General features: G+C 36.1%; 1 protein-coding gene across 1 annotated transcript in view; it reads right to left on the bottom strand.

Annotated features, from left to right (window-relative positions):
- Positions 1 to 16,206, bottom strand: part of DDX10 (DEAD-box helicase 10) — a 293,379-nt gene that overhangs the window by 162,831 nt on the left and 114,342 nt on the right. The gene's annotated exons all lie outside the window — the stretch shown is intronic.

The following is a 16,206-nucleotide window of genomic DNA, read 5'->3' as shown; positions in this document are numbered from 1 at the left end:
ACAACTGAAGTTTTACAGGTTTAACAGGAATTCATAATGTTGTAGACACTGAAAAAGGATATTTCAGACAGAGTACATATGAGTGAAAAATAGAGAAATGACCTTAACTCAGGCCGCATCAGTGAGCAGGAAGGAAGGGATAGATCTAGGAGAAATTAATTAACCTGTCAGGCAAAATTTGATATCACTGATTATTCTTCCTTTCTTGATACTCTCTCTGGCTTTCCTCCCATCCCACTCTTCTGTGGGATTCTTTTTCTATTCCCAAGTGTCTGTCTCCATCTTCCTCACACTCTAAATGGTCTCAAGAAGATTTGATCCCAGCCTCGTACTGGGTGGTAGACACTGCAAACTGGGTCACTATAAAAAGTTTTCATTTGCAACTTTAATGATGTACTGATGAGAAAAAGAATATTCAGTTCTCTCCACAGGATTAGTCAAATTAATTGCTTTCATAAAAGTAATGTCCAAACAAACATGTACAAAAAATAGCAGTTATGAGGATAATATAGTGCATGAATAGTGGCCTCAAGTACACTACCATAGATTAATAAAATGTATAGAACAGAAGCAAGCAGAAAGTGATCCTGGGACAATGAAACTGCAGAATTTGTGGTTGAGAAATAATCTAACTAGAATTTAATTGCAGATGAGAAAAACTGATGATACAAATTTTAACCATATCCAGGTTTTTAAAAACAATTGCAGAATGAATTAATGGGAGAAGAATTCTAGGCTTGTTCTTTCTCTGAAGAATGTGGGTGAGTCCTCTACATCCAAATTCAAATCTGAAAATCTTCTGCAGAATTGCCTGTTAAGAATCATAATTCCTAAGCAGAAACCTAAGAAAAAAGATGGTTCCTAAGGTAACCAAGTCCCATATCCATACCATACATGATCCAGCATATCAAAGTCATCACCTGAGCTTGCCAGAAATTAACTGGAAGAGCTGATGTGTTATATTTGTGCCCTAAGGCTGCAACCCTTTAAACAAATGGACTCCATGTTCCGCATTAGCTGAAGAAAGAAAATGCATCTTTGTGAAGGTCAAAGAAAATGCACCTTTGTGCATTTTCAAAAAGGAAATGCACCTTTGTGAAGGTCAAAGAGGAAAATGTGAGAATAATCTCTTCTGATGACTGTGCTCTTAACTCCCAATGGCCAATGGAAACAAAATCCTTATGACGTTACAGAAGCAACTTTTAAAAACTTCTGAAGAGATATTAAAAATAGAACAATCCAGTTGTCCTATTCATACTTTCTTGCTAATTTTATTTCTACCCCGAAAAAAAAAGTCTGAAAATTATTCATTCAAGAAAGGAAACAAACATTCGGGAGAGAGGATTCTTTGGTTTGCAACTTGAACTACACTTTTAGAACATCTAATAACTGCAGCTCAGTCTCTTCGCTTCCCTTTTAAAAGAAAGCCATTTTAATTACACATTGATAGAACCATTTTGGAAAACAAAGCAAAAACCCTCTTTCTTTTACCGTCTACGGGTAAGAAGAGAGAAGAGAAGGGGTCAATAGGAATAGTACCCTCTAGGGAGTAGGAATACAGTTAATCTCTTCATGCAGCTCAGTATCATAAATACCGTTTGGTATATATCACAAACAATAATGTTATGCAAAGTTTTTTTTTCTTCATTCAATCCAATTCCACTAAATGAGCTTATTTGTAAGTGGATCAGCTGTTACCACATTGTAAACTGCATTTAAAATTATTTTCTTTCCTCTTGAGAATTTCATTTAATAGGCTTATGTAAATTAAGTACCTGTATTTATTGCCCCATCCAAATAAAAAGAGAGCAAGTTGTCAATAACAAACATTCTGCAACAATATAACCCAGGCATCTACATTAATAAAATGCTTGAATGGAATGCTAAGACTATGTTATTTCAATGAGTTGTAATACAATAGCATCCATTGGGACACAGAGACAAGACAAGTATATTTATGGAGGATGTGGTAAACTAAGAAAATTACAAATCCAACCAGCACTTGATAAAGACCTCCAATAAAAAGCTTTTCAGATTATTCAAATGACAGCTATACTGGAAACAAACCAGATAATATAGTCTGCCGGCCTGAACAAACATACTAGACCTAAACCGAAGCACAGAGGGAAAGAAAAATGCCCAGAAACCACCCCTCTAAGTCATCTCAAAAGATTTCCTTTTGATGCACAAACTAAGGAGAATAGGACAATTATATCTTTTGGAGACCTGATTCAGTACCAAATATGTATGCGGTAGTATTATAAAGTCTGTTCTTTCATCTTTAACTTCAGCTATGCTGTCCTGTGCTCTGCATTTTGTAGTTGTCCCTCCTTGTGTCATTAGTTACACAGAAGACCTATTAAAGAAAGCAATCCAACTGTAAATTGACATTTTACTATCAGAAAGCAAGATGGCAAAACACATCAATAGCTATCATCATAATCCTCATCTCTTCATCTACATTAAGTATCCTCTCTTTTCCCAGTGCTTTCTATAAGCTATATAATTTAATGCTCAAACAACCACAAAGGACAGACTTTCTTAACTTTTCACATAAGATGAAAATAAGGCTGCAACAGGTTAAATTGCCACAGTCTCACAGCTAGTAAGTAGCATAGCAGAATGTGAACTCACATATCCCTCCAAAGGCTTTATTTCCTCTAATCTCTTTAACCTAGGAACTCTACCCCAAATTTATCCTAAGTAAATAAATAAACAAAACCAAAACACAGACTCATAAAAGATATTTTTGCTCTTTATAGCAAAAATCAGAAACAACCAAATAGCTAACATTAGGAGAATGCTAATTCAACAGAATGAAATATTGTATAACTAACATGAAGACCATATAAATAATGTTTAAAGAAAAGGAAACCCTGAAATTAATATGGAGAGTTTTAGCTCCGGCAATGGTAAAATAGTTTGTAACCTACTAGCACTCCCACAGATGGCAATTATAACCTCCACTCAAAATATGTAAAACAATTCTTTGAAGGCACTGGAGGGCAACCAAAATCAAGTAGGAACTGAACAGGATTACCAAGAAAGAAGGAAATCTTGCTGGGTGAAATCCCTGTTGTATTAGTTTTCAATTGCTACAAAACAAATTACCACAAACTTAGCCATTTAAAATAGCATGCATGGAGCCTGTGACCAAGATGGCGGAGTAGAAGGACGTGCTCTCACTCCCTCTTGTGAGAACACAAGAATCACAACTAGCTGCTGGACAATCATCAACTGGAAGACACTGGAACTCACTAAAAAGATACCCCACATCCAAAGACAAAGGAGAAGCCGCAATGAGAAGGTAGCAGGGGTGCAATCACAGTAAAATCAAATCCCATAACGGCTGGGTGGGTAACTCACAGACTGCAGAACACTTATACCACAGAAGTCGACCCGCTGGAGTGAAGATTCTGAGCCCCACGTCAGGCCTCCCTACCTGGGGGTCCTGCAACGGGAGGAGGAATTCATAGAGAATCAGACTTTGAAGGCTAGCGGGGTTTGATTGCAGGACTTCGACAGGACTGGGGGAAACAGAGACTCCACCCTTGGAGGGCACACACAAAGTAGTGTGTGCACTGGGACACAGGGGAAGGAGCAGTGACAAAAGGGGAGACTGAACCAGACCTACTTGCTAGTGTTGGAGGGTCTCCTGCAAAGGCAGGGGGTGGCTATGGCTCACCGGGGGTACAAGGACACTGGCAGCAGAAGTTCTGGGAAGTACTCCTTGGCATGAGCCCTCCCAGAGTCTGCGATTAGCCCCAACAAACAGCCCAGGTAGGCTCCAGTGTTGGGTTGCCTCAGGACACACAACCAACAAGGGGAGAACACAGCCCCACCCATCAGCAGACAAGCGGATTAAAGTTTTACTAAGCTCTGCCAACCAGAGCAACAGCCAGCTCTACGCACCATCAGTCCCTCCCATCAGGACACTTGCACAAGCCTCTCAGATAGCCTCATCCACCAGAAAGCAGACAGCAGAAGCAAGAAGAACTACAATCCTACAACCTGTGGAACAAAAACCACATTCACAGAAGGATAGACAAGATGAAAAGGCAGAGGGCTATGTACCAGATGAAGGAACAAGATAAAACCCCAGAAAAACAACTAAATGAAGTGGAGATAGGCAATCTTGCAGAAAAAGAATTCAGAATAATGATAGTGAAGATGATCCAGGACCTCGGAAAAAGAATGGAGGCAAAGATCAAGAACATGCAAGAAATGTTTAAAAACACCTAGAAGAATTAAGAACTAACAAACAGAGATGAACAATAGAAGAACTGAAAAGAAAAATACACTAGAAGGAATCAATAGCAGAATAACAAAGGCAGAAGAACGGATAAGTGAACTGAAAGACAGAATGGTGGAATTCACTGCTGCAGAACAGAATAAAGAAAAAAGAATGAAAAGAAATGAAGACAGCCTAAGAGACCTCTGGGACAACATTAAATGCAACAATATTCGCATTATAGGGGTCCCAGAAGGAGAAGAGAGAGAGAAAGGACCAGAGAAAATATTTTAAGAGATTATAGTTGAAAAATTCCCTAACATGGGAAAGGAAATAGCCACCCAACTCCAGGAAGCGCAGTGTGTCCCATACAGGATAAACCCAAGGAGAAACATGCCGAGACACACAGTAATCAAACTGGCAAAAATTAAAGACAAAGAAAAATTACTGAAAGCATCAAGGGAAAAACGACAAATAACGTACACGGGAACTCCCATAAGGTTAACAGCTGATTTCTCAGCAGAAACTCTACAAGGCACAAGGGGGTGGCAAGACATACTTAAAGTGATGAGGGGAAGAACCTACAACCAAGATTACTCTACCAGCAAGGATCTCATTCAGATTCGATGGAGAAATCAAAAGCTTTACAGACAAGCAAAAGCTAAGAGAATTCAGCACCACCAAACCAACTATACAAAAAATGCTAAAGGAACTTCTCTAAGTGAGAAACACAAGAGAAGAAAAGGACCTACAATCCAAAACAATTAAGAAAATGGTCATAGGAACATACATATTGATAATTACCTTAAACGTGAATGGATTAAATGCTCCAACCAAAAGACACAGGCTTGCTGAATGCATACAAAAACAAGACCCATATATATGCTGTCTACAAAAGACCCACTTCAGAACTAGGGATACATACAGACTGAAAGTGAGGGGATGGAAAAAGATATTCCATGCAAATGGAAATCAACAGAAAGCTGAACTAGCAATACTCATATCAGACAAAAGACACCTTAAAAAAAAGAATGTTACAAGAGACAAGGAAGGACACAACATAATGATCAAGGGATCAATCCAAGAAGAAGATATAACAATTATACATATATATGCACCCAACATAGGAGCACCTCAATACATAACGCAACTGCTAACAACTATATAAGAGGAAATCAACAGTAACACAATAATAGTGGGGGACTTTAACACCTCACTTACACCAATGGACAGATCATCCAAAATGAAAATAAATAAGGAAACAAAAGCTTTAACTGACACATTAGACCAGATAGATTTAATTGATATTTATTGGACATTCCATCCAAAAACAGCAGATTACACTTTCTTCTCAAGTGCGCTCCGACCATTCTCCAGGATAGATTACATCATGGGTCCCAAATCAAGCCTCAGTAAATTTAAAAACATTGAAATCCTATCAAGCATCTTTTCTGACCACAATGCTATGAGATTAGAAATGAATTACAGGGGAAAAAACGTAAAAAACACGAACACATGGAGGCTAAACAATACGTTACTAAATATCCAAGAGATCACTGAGGAAATCATAAAATACCTAGAGACAAATGACAATGAAAACACGATGACTCAAAACCTACGGGATGGAGCAAAAGCAGTTCTAAGAGGGAAGTTTATAGCTATACAAGCCTACCTCAAGAAAGAAGAAAAATCTCAAATAAATACTCTAACCTTACACCTAAAGGAACTAGAGAAAGAAGAAGAAACAAAACACAAAGTTAGTGGAAGGAAAGAAATCATAAAGATCAGAGCAGAAATAAATGAAATAGAAACAAAGAGAACAATAGCAAAGATCAATAAAACTAAAAGCTGGTTCTATGAGAAGATAAACAAAATTGATAAACCAGTAGGCAGACTCATCAAGAAAAAGATGGAGAGGACTCAAATCAATAAAATTATAAATGAAAAAGGAAAAGTTACAACAGACACCGCAGAAATACAAAGCAACCTAAAAGACTACTACAAGCAACCCTATGCCAATAAAATGGACAACCTGGAAGAAATGGACAAATTCTTAGAAAAGTATAACTTTCCAAGACTGAACCAGGAAGAAAGAGAAAATATGAACAGACCAATCACAAGTAATGAAATTGAAACTGTGATTAAAAATCTTCCAACAAACAAAAGCCCAGGACCAGATGGCTTCACATGTGAATTCTATCAAACATTTAGAGAAGAGCTAACACCAATCCTTCTCAAACTCTTCCACAAAACTGCGGAGGAAGGAACACTCCCAAACTCATTCTATGAGCCCACCATCACCCTGATACCAAAACCAGACAAAGATACTACAAAAAAAGAAAATTACAGACCAATACCACTCATGAATATAGATGCAAAAATCCTCAACAAAATACAAGCAAACAGAATCCAACAACTCATTAAAAGAATCATACACCATGATCAAGTGGGATTTATCCCAAGGATGCAAGGATTCTTCAATATACGCAAATCAATCAATGTGATACACCATATTAACAAACTGAAGAAGAAAAACCATATGATCATCTCAATAGATACAGAAAAAGCTTTTGACATAATTCAACACCTATTTATGATAAAAACTCTCCAGAAAGTGGGCATAGAGGGAACCTACCTCAACATAATAAAGGCCATATATGACAAACCCACAGCACACATCATTCTCAATGGGAAAAACTGAAAGCATTTCCTCTAAGATCAGGAACAAGACAAGGATGTGCATGCTAACCAATATTATTCAACATAGTTTTGGAAGTCCTAGCCATGGCAATCAGAGAAGAAAAAGAAATAAAAGGAATACAAATTGGAAAAGAAAAAGTAACTGTCACTGTTGGCAGATGACATGATACTATACATAGAGAATCCTAAAGATGCCACCAGAAAACTACTAGAGCTAATCAATGAATTTGGTAAAGTTACAGGATACAAAATTAATACATAGAAATCTCTTGCATTCCTCTACACTAATGATGAAAAAATATGAAAGAGAAATTAAGGAAACACTCCCATTTACCACTGCAACCAAAAGAATAAAATACCTAGGAATAAACCTACCTAGGGAGACAAAAGACCTGTATGCAGAAAACCATAAGAAACTGATGAAAGAAGTTAAAGATAATACCAACAGTTGGAGAGATATACCATGTTCTTGGATCGGAATAATCAATATTGTGAAAATTACTGTACTACCCAAAGCAATCTATATATTCAATGCACTCCCTATCAAATTACCAATGGCATTTTTTACAGAACTAGAACAAATCATCTTAAAATGTGTATGGAGACAAAAAAGACCCCAAATAGCCAAAGCAGTTTTGAGGGAAAGAAATGGAGATGGAGGAATCAGACTCCCTGACTTCAGACTATACTACAAAGCTACAGTAATCAAGACAATATGGTACTGGCACAAAACAGAATCATAGATCAATAGAACAACATAGAAAGCCCAGAGATAAACCCATGCACCTATGGTCAACTAATCTATGACAAAGGAGGCAAGGATATACAATGGAGAAAAGTCAGTCTCTTCAATAAGTGGTGCTGGGAAAACTGGACAGCTACTTGTAAAAGAATGAAATTAGAACACTCCCTAACACCATACACAAAAATAAACTCCAAATGGATTAGAGACCTAAATGTAAGACCGGACACTATAAAACTCTTAGAGGAAAATACAGGAAGGACACTCTTTGGCATAAAACACAGCAAGGTCTTTTTTGATCCACCTCCTAGAGTAATGGAAATAAAAACAAAAATAAACAAATGGGACCTAAAGAAACTTAAAAGTTTTTGTACAGCAAAGGAAACCATAAACAAGACGAAAAGACAACCCTCAGAATGGGATAAAATATTTGCAAACGAATCAACAGACAAAGGTAAATCGCCAAAATATATAAACAGCTCATGCAGCTTAATATTAAAAAAACAAACAACCCAATCCAAAAATGGGCAGAAGACCTAAATAGACATTTCGCCAAAGAAGACATACAGATGGCCAAGAAGCACATGAAAAGCTGCTCAACATCACTAATTATTAGAGAAATGCAAATCAAAACTACAATGAGGTATCTCCTCACACCAGTTAGAATGGGCATCATCAGAAAATCTACAAACAACAAATGCTGGAGAGGGTGTGGAGAAAAGGGAACCCTCTTGCATTGTTGGTGGGAATGTAAATTGATACAGCTACTATGGAGAACAGTATGGAGGTTCCTTAAAAAACTAAAAATAGAATTACCATATGATCCAGCAATCCCACTACTGGGCATATACCCAGAGAAAACCATAATTCAAAAAGACACATGCACCCCAATGTTCACTGCAGCACTATTTACAATAGCCAGGTCATGGAAACAACCTAAATGCCCGTTGACAGATGAATGGATAAAGAAGATGTGGTACATATATACAATGGAATATTACTCAGCCATAAAAAGGAACGAAATTGAGTCATTTGTTGAGACGTGGATGAATCTAGAGACTGTCATACAGAGTGAAGTAAGTTAGAGAAAAACAAATATCATATATTAACGCATGTAAGTGGAACCTAGAAATATGGTGCAGATGAACTGGTTTGCGGGGCAGGGATTGAGGCACAGATGTAGAAAACAAACATATGGACACCAAGGGGGGAAAGCCGTGGTGGGGTGGGGGTGGGGGTGTGATGAACTGGGCGATTGATATTGACATGTATGCACTGATATGTATAAAACTGATGACTAATAAGAACCTGCTGTATAAAAAAACAAATAAAATTAAATTAAAAAGTAGCATCCATTATATAGTTCACAATTCAGCAAGTCAGAAATCTAGCCAGCATGACTAAGGTCTCTGTTTAGTCACAAGACTGAAATCAAGATGTTGGCTCAGCCAAGTTCTCACGTGGAACCTCTGGAGAAAAATCTGCTTCCAGGGTCACACAGTCCTCTGGCAGAATATAGTTCCTTGTGGTTATAGGACTGAGGTCCCTGTTTCCTTGATGGCTGTCAGCTAGGAATTTCTCTCAATTCCTTAAGACTGCCTTCTCATGTGGCCCCCATCATCTTTAAGCCAGCAATAGTGTGTCAAATCCTCCCTGTGCTTTGAATTTCTGAGTTCCTCTTCTGCCACCATGCAGAAAAAACTCTAATTTTAAAGGATCTCGTGTGAGTAGTGAGCGCACCCCCACAAGATAACCTCCCGATCTTAAGGTCAACTGTGCTGTATAACATATCATCACAGAGATGATGTCTCAACATATTCACAGGCACCAGGGATTAGTGTGTGGAATCTTGAGGGGCCATTTTTAGCATTCTCCCTACCATACGCACTTATATGGCTTTTTCTCTGAGGGGACTCCCAGTCCTCTCAGTATGGACTGCTAACACTAAAGCAGAAAGCCACTATCTATTACTCTGAAGAGTCAGAACATATACCTCAGGCCCAGAGAATCTAGAAATTAAGAAGAGAAATCCCAAAGCAGAGGGAGTCACAGAGATAGCTCATATATCTATGTATAATTCTTTTAAGAACCTTGGTTAACAGCTGAAATGCACATGTAAGTGACAAAACTCCTAGAAACTTAAGGAGAAACAATAGCTGGAAGACAGAAAGAGCTGAGTAGAGATCCAGCTGCTGTTCACTGAAAAAGACAAAATTTGGAGTCTTAGTCCCACCAAATTAGGTAAGTTTGGTATATACCTTGATCTTTCCACTGAAACTCCAGAAAGGATCCAGGACTAAGGAATGTGCCCCAAAACTAAGGATGAAACCAAAACAGAACTTCCTTAAAAAGGCCAAACATGAAGTCTCCACAAGTTCAAGGGGGTCTGTCAAAAACTTAACCACCTAGTAAAACAAAACATCCTTCAGAAGAATATAACAAAATTCAGAGCTTCTACAACACAGCATCTGGAATGTACAATAATATACAATTTTTTTTAAAATTAGACATGAAAAAAATAGAAAAATGTGGCTCACAGTCAAGAGAAAAAACAATCAATAGAGACAAATCCACAAATGATCCAGATACTGGAATTAATAAATAAGAATTTTCTATAACAAATATATAAAAGAGTCTACATAAAAAGGTAGACTTAATGGGTAAAAAATGGATATTTCAATAGAGAATGAAATAATCAAAAAAAATCAAATCGAAAAGCAGAAATCCCAGATTTTGAAAACCAAATGTATAAAATAAAAACTTTATCAGATAGAACTGACAGAGAATTGGACACAATAGCAAAAAGAATCAATGGCTCTTAAGACAGGTAGACTGAAATTATCCAAAAACAACTTAGATTAAATTGACAAGTAACCAGAAGACAAAACCAATTAAAATTAATACAAGAACAAAAACATCTGAATATCCCTATATCTACTAAAGAAACTAAATTCAGAATTTAAAATTTTCCCACAAAAATTTTCCAAGCACTGCTGGCTTCACTGGTGAATTCTATCAATCATTTAAGGATAAAATAATAACAACCTTAAAATCATCAAACTTCTCTCATGAGGCTAACATAACCCTGACACCAACACCTGCTAAAGACATTATAAAACAAAATTAAAGACCGATATTACTCATGAACATTGATGTAAAAATTCTTTAAAAATATTAGCAAACTTAACCAAGCAATATATAAAAAGGAGAGTACACAATGACCAATTTGGGTCTAGCCCAGAAATGCAAAATCCATTAATGTAATTCACCACATTAACTGAATCAGGAACAAAAACTGTATATTATCTTAATAGAAATAAAAAATACGCATGATTAAATTATGCCCATTCATAATTTTAAAAAGAAAAGCACTCAGAAAACTAGGAAGAGAAGAGAACTTTATCAATTTGATGAAAGACAGCTATGATGTAGGTAACCAGACATTTGGTTAACTTCCTAGCTCTATCTCCTTTATGAGGTATCTCCTACCTGATAAATTAGTATGTCCACGATCTTTATGCTTACAGTAAAAATGATCCCTGTTGGTAGTCTGCATCTGGACTAAGAGAACTACTAATAATCTGACAGGAAGTATAAATTCAAGCTTCTTTGTAATGGATATGTCCTTTGCAAGGACCATGTAAAAGATACCTATGGCGTTACAAAAAGACAGCAGCTCCCGAGGGGCATGAAACTCCTAACCTAGTATGGCTCCCCCAACCACTTAATGGGGATCTTGTTTTCTTGCACCTGAAATCTCACCTAGGATGGGGAGCAGTGGAGGGGACTGAGTTCCAAGATTAACAGACACCTGAAGCCCAGTATGGCAATCACAGTTTTACTTCCCTTTCCGATATTTAGATGAACCCAAGACAAACTTTGGAGAGGCAAAATGGAATAAACAATCTACACTCTACATCTATTTAATGGTGAAATATTAAATGCATTTGCCCAAAATCAGGGAAAAGGCAAGAATGTCTGCTCTCACCACTTCTGTTTAATATTATATTGGAAGTCCTAGCCATTGCAGTAGGCAGGAAAAATGAATAAAAGCACAGTAATTGAAAAGTAAAAATTAAAACTTCTATTCTTAGAAGACAGAATTGTTTATGCAGAAAATCCTAAAGAATGTATCAAAAAAGAAACCTTAATAGAAATAACAGTAAATTTACCAATTTTACAGGATACAAAATCAAAGCACCAACTGTATTCTAGTTTGCTGTACTAGCAACAATATAAATTTTTTTTCAAATAACAGTTACATGTTATCAAAAAAATCACAAAATACTTAAAAAGAAATTTACAATAGGGGAAGCATTGTAAGGAAGGATTTTCAGGGTGGTGAAAATATTCTGTATGATACTATAAAGGTGGATGAATGTCATTACACATTGGTCCAGACCCATAGAACGTACAACACCCAAAGTATAGCCTAATGTAAAGTGTGTCCTTTGGGCAATTACTATGTGTCAATTTAGGCATCAATTTTAACAAATATATCCACCTGGGGTAGTCTACCCATGTGGGGGATAAGGGGATATATAGGAAATCTTTGTACCTTCCTCTCAATTTTGTCGTGAACCTAAAACTACTCTAAAAAAATAAAGTCTTAAAAACAAATCATAAAAAACTTTAAAAGAAACACAAAACTCTTTGAGAACTGTAACAGAAAATTCTAAAACAACAATGTCAGCAATTAAAGCTCTAAAGAAACAAATGGAGAGAGAATTCATGTTTGTGAATTGGAAGATTCAGTATTATTAATATTAATATATCAATTCTCCTCAAACTGATCAATGCCATCATCATTAAAATTCTAACATGTTTATAATAGAAACTAATAGGCATATTCTAAACTTTATATGGAAATTCAAAAGACTTAGAATAGGCAAAATAATATTGAAGAAAAATAAAATTGAAGAGCTTACATCATACCTGTTTCCATGACTTACTATAAAACTACAGTAATTAAGGCAGTGTGATATTGGCAATAAGCATAGATACAGATTAAACAGAGAAGAATAGAAAGTTCAACAATGGACCCACAAAATAGATCAACTGAGTTTAGGCAGAAGACAAAGTAATTTATTGGGGAAAGAATAGTCTTTTGAAGAAATGGTCTGTAAGATCTGAAAATCCATAAGGAAATAAATATATATTGATCCCCACATCATACCATATATTTTAAAAATCCATTCCAATAGAATATAAAACCTAAAACTATAAGCTTCTAGACCAGGGGTCCCCAACCCCCAGGCCGCGGACTGCTACCAGTCCACAGCCTGTCAGGAACCGGGCTGCACAGCAGGAGATGAGCAGCCAGCAAGCAAAGCTTCATCTGCCGTTCCACATCACTCGCATTACTGCCTGAACCACCACCACCACAGCTCCACCAGTCCGTAGAAAAATTGTCTTCAAACGAAACCGGTCCCTGGTGCCAAAAAGGTTGGGAACTGCTGCTCTAGATGATAACCAAGAAGAGTATCTTTGTGATATCTTCGTATAAGCAAAGCCTTCATAGGGCACAGAAAGCACTAGCCAAAAAAAGAAATAAAAGTAATAAACTAGACTCAAGTTTAAATTTTCTGTACTTCGAAAGATACCATTAAGAAAGTAAAAGGAAAGCTACAGACCAAGAGAAAATATATGCAAGAGGTATGTCTGGAAAAGGATTTTGAACAAGATTATGTAAACAATCCAGTTTTTCCATTGGACACGAACTGAAGAGAAACTTTTGCAAAAGGTATAGAACACTTAGGTTGATTTCCATGTCTTTGGCTATTGTAAATAATGCTGCAGTAAACATCACAGTACAGATATCTCTTCAAGGTAGTATTTCATTTCCTTCAGATACATACCAAGAAGTGGAATTGCTGGATCACATGGTAGTTCTAATTTTAAATTTTTGAGGAACCTCCACATTGTACTCCATGGTGGTTATACCAATTTATAATACATTCCCACCAACAGTGCACAAGGGTTTTCTTTTCTCCATATCCTCACCAGCATGTTATCTCTTATCTTTTTAATAACAGCCATTCTAACAGATTTGAGATATCTTACAGCACTTCTGGTTTGCATGTTCCTAATGATTAGTGATATTGAGCACATTTTCATGTACCTATTGGCCATTTGTATGCCTTCTTTGGGAAAGTCTATTCAAGTCTTCTGCCCATTTGTATGTCTTCTTTGAAAAAAAATGTCTATTCAAGTCTCTGCCCACTTTTTGAATCAAATTGTTTGACTTTTTGCTATTTAACTGTATGAGTTCCTTCAATATCTTAGATGTTATAATTCCTTATCAGATATATGGTTTGCAAATATTTTCTCCCATTCCATAAGCTACCTTTACATTTGTTGTTGGTTTTGTTGTTGCTTGTTTGTTTGTTTTGCTGTGCAGAAGCTTTTCTGTTTAATGTAATCACACCTGTGTATTTTTGATTTTTTTTGCCTGTGTTGTCATGCCATAACCTATGTTTTCTTCTAGGAGTTTTATGGTTTCAAGTCTTAAATTTAAATCTTTAATCCATTTCAAGTTAATTTTTGCAAGTGGTGTAAGTTAGGGGCCCAGTTTCATTCTTTTGCATGTGGATATCCAGTTTTCCTAGCACCATTTATTGAAGAGACTACACTTCCCCCACTGAGTATTTTTGGCTCCCTTGTCAAATATTAGTTAACCAACTATGCACAGGTTTATTTCTGGGCTCTCAATTCTTTTCCACTGATCCATGTACCTGTTTTATGACAGCACCATACTGTTTTATTATAGCTTTGTGATATAGTTTAAACCAGGAAATATGTGTACAATGGAATATTATTCAGCCATAAAAAAGGAAATCCTGCCATTTGTGACAACATGGATGAACTTTGAGGGTATTATGTGAGAGTGAAATAAGTCAGGCAGAGAAATACAAAACAAAAAACTGTATGATCTTATTTATATGTGGCATCTAAAAGAGTCAAACTCATAGAAGCAGTAGATTGGTGGTTGCCAGGGTTGGGGAATGGAATATGGGTGATGGTAATCAAACTTCAAATTCTAAGAGAAATAAGTTCTGGGGATCTAACATAAAGCATGGTGACTATAGTTAAGTGCTGTATTATATACTTCAAAGTTGCTAAAAGGATAGGTCTTAAATGTTCTTGTCAAAAAAAAAAAAGGTAACCATGTGAGATGATGAACGTGTTCACTAACCTTATTGTGGTAATCATTTCACAGTCTATATATATACCAAAGCATCACATTATATACCTTAAACTTATGTTTATATACTTAAACTTAAATGTTATGTCAATTATCTCAAAACTGGAAAAAGAAAGATATAGGAATGGTCAAAAGCACAAGAAAAAATGCTTAACATCACTATCTAATAAAGGAAATGCAAATTAAAACCACAAATAGGATACCACTAGAATAACTAAAATTAAGACTAATAATAACAAATTTTTCAGAGTACATGTAACAAATGGAAACTGTCATCTATGCTGATCTACAATAACACAACTACTTTGGAATATTGTTCGGCAATTTTGCTTAAAGCAGGAATTCTCAACCTCAGCATTATAGATATTGTGTACCAAATAATTCTTTGCATGCAGAGCTATCTTGTACCTTGTATGTTGTTTAGCAGTATCTTTAACCTCTATCCAACCCTCACTCAGTCGTGATTATCAAAAATGTTTCTAGACACTGCCAAATGTCCCCCAAGGTTGAAAAATCATCCATAGTTGAGAATCACTCCTTTATTAAACATACAACTACTCAGCAATTTCATTCCTGGGCATTTACCCAACAGATATGAACACGAATGTACTTAAAAGATTTGTACATGATTGATCACAACAATTTTATTCATACTAGCCAAGAAGCAGAAATAACCCAAATGTCCATCAGCAAGTGAACAGATAAACAAATTGTACTACATTCATACAATGGAATACAACTCAGCATTGAAAATGAAATAACTACTCACCCATCCAACAATGAAAGAATTTTCAAAACATATGTTAAACAAAAGAAACCAAACATAAAAGAGTATACACTGTATAATTATGTTTATTGTTAAGTCCTACAATGGACAAAGATAATAAGCTAGTTGAATGAATAGTAGTAGTTGTATTAGAGGAGGGCAGGGGGCTGGAAAGGGCATAAGGGAACTTGCTTAAAATCTGTGCCTGTATTGCATATAAATTATACCTCTAAAAATGTAAAATTAAAAAATGTATGATACTGCACTAAAACTGTAAGTATGCAGATTTATGTTGACAAAATGACAAAAAGAAAATATAAGTACATTTAAAATCATGTCAATTTTTTTGATCTCACAGTTATACACTTATATTTTAAACATTATTTGGGCAGGGAAATTTTAAAAAGCCAATTCATTGCTTGGGACCAGCCTGCTACATAAGCAAACCAAGATCATTAAACATTGTTTTGAGATGTTGAATTTAACTGGAGAATGCTTGAGTTTCCACAATTCGACCCAGATACCAAGGCTTAGCACTCATTTCCCCTTTTTACTCTTTTCAA

This window comes from Pseudorca crassidens, chromosome 9 (assembly GCF_039906515.1).
Source record: "Pseudorca crassidens isolate mPseCra1 chromosome 9, mPseCra1.hap1, whole genome shotgun sequence".
NCBI classification, from domain to species: domain Eukaryota; kingdom Metazoa; phylum Chordata; class Mammalia; order Artiodactyla; family Delphinidae; genus Pseudorca; species Pseudorca crassidens.
This window is presented reverse-complemented; position numbering and strand designations above follow the sequence as displayed.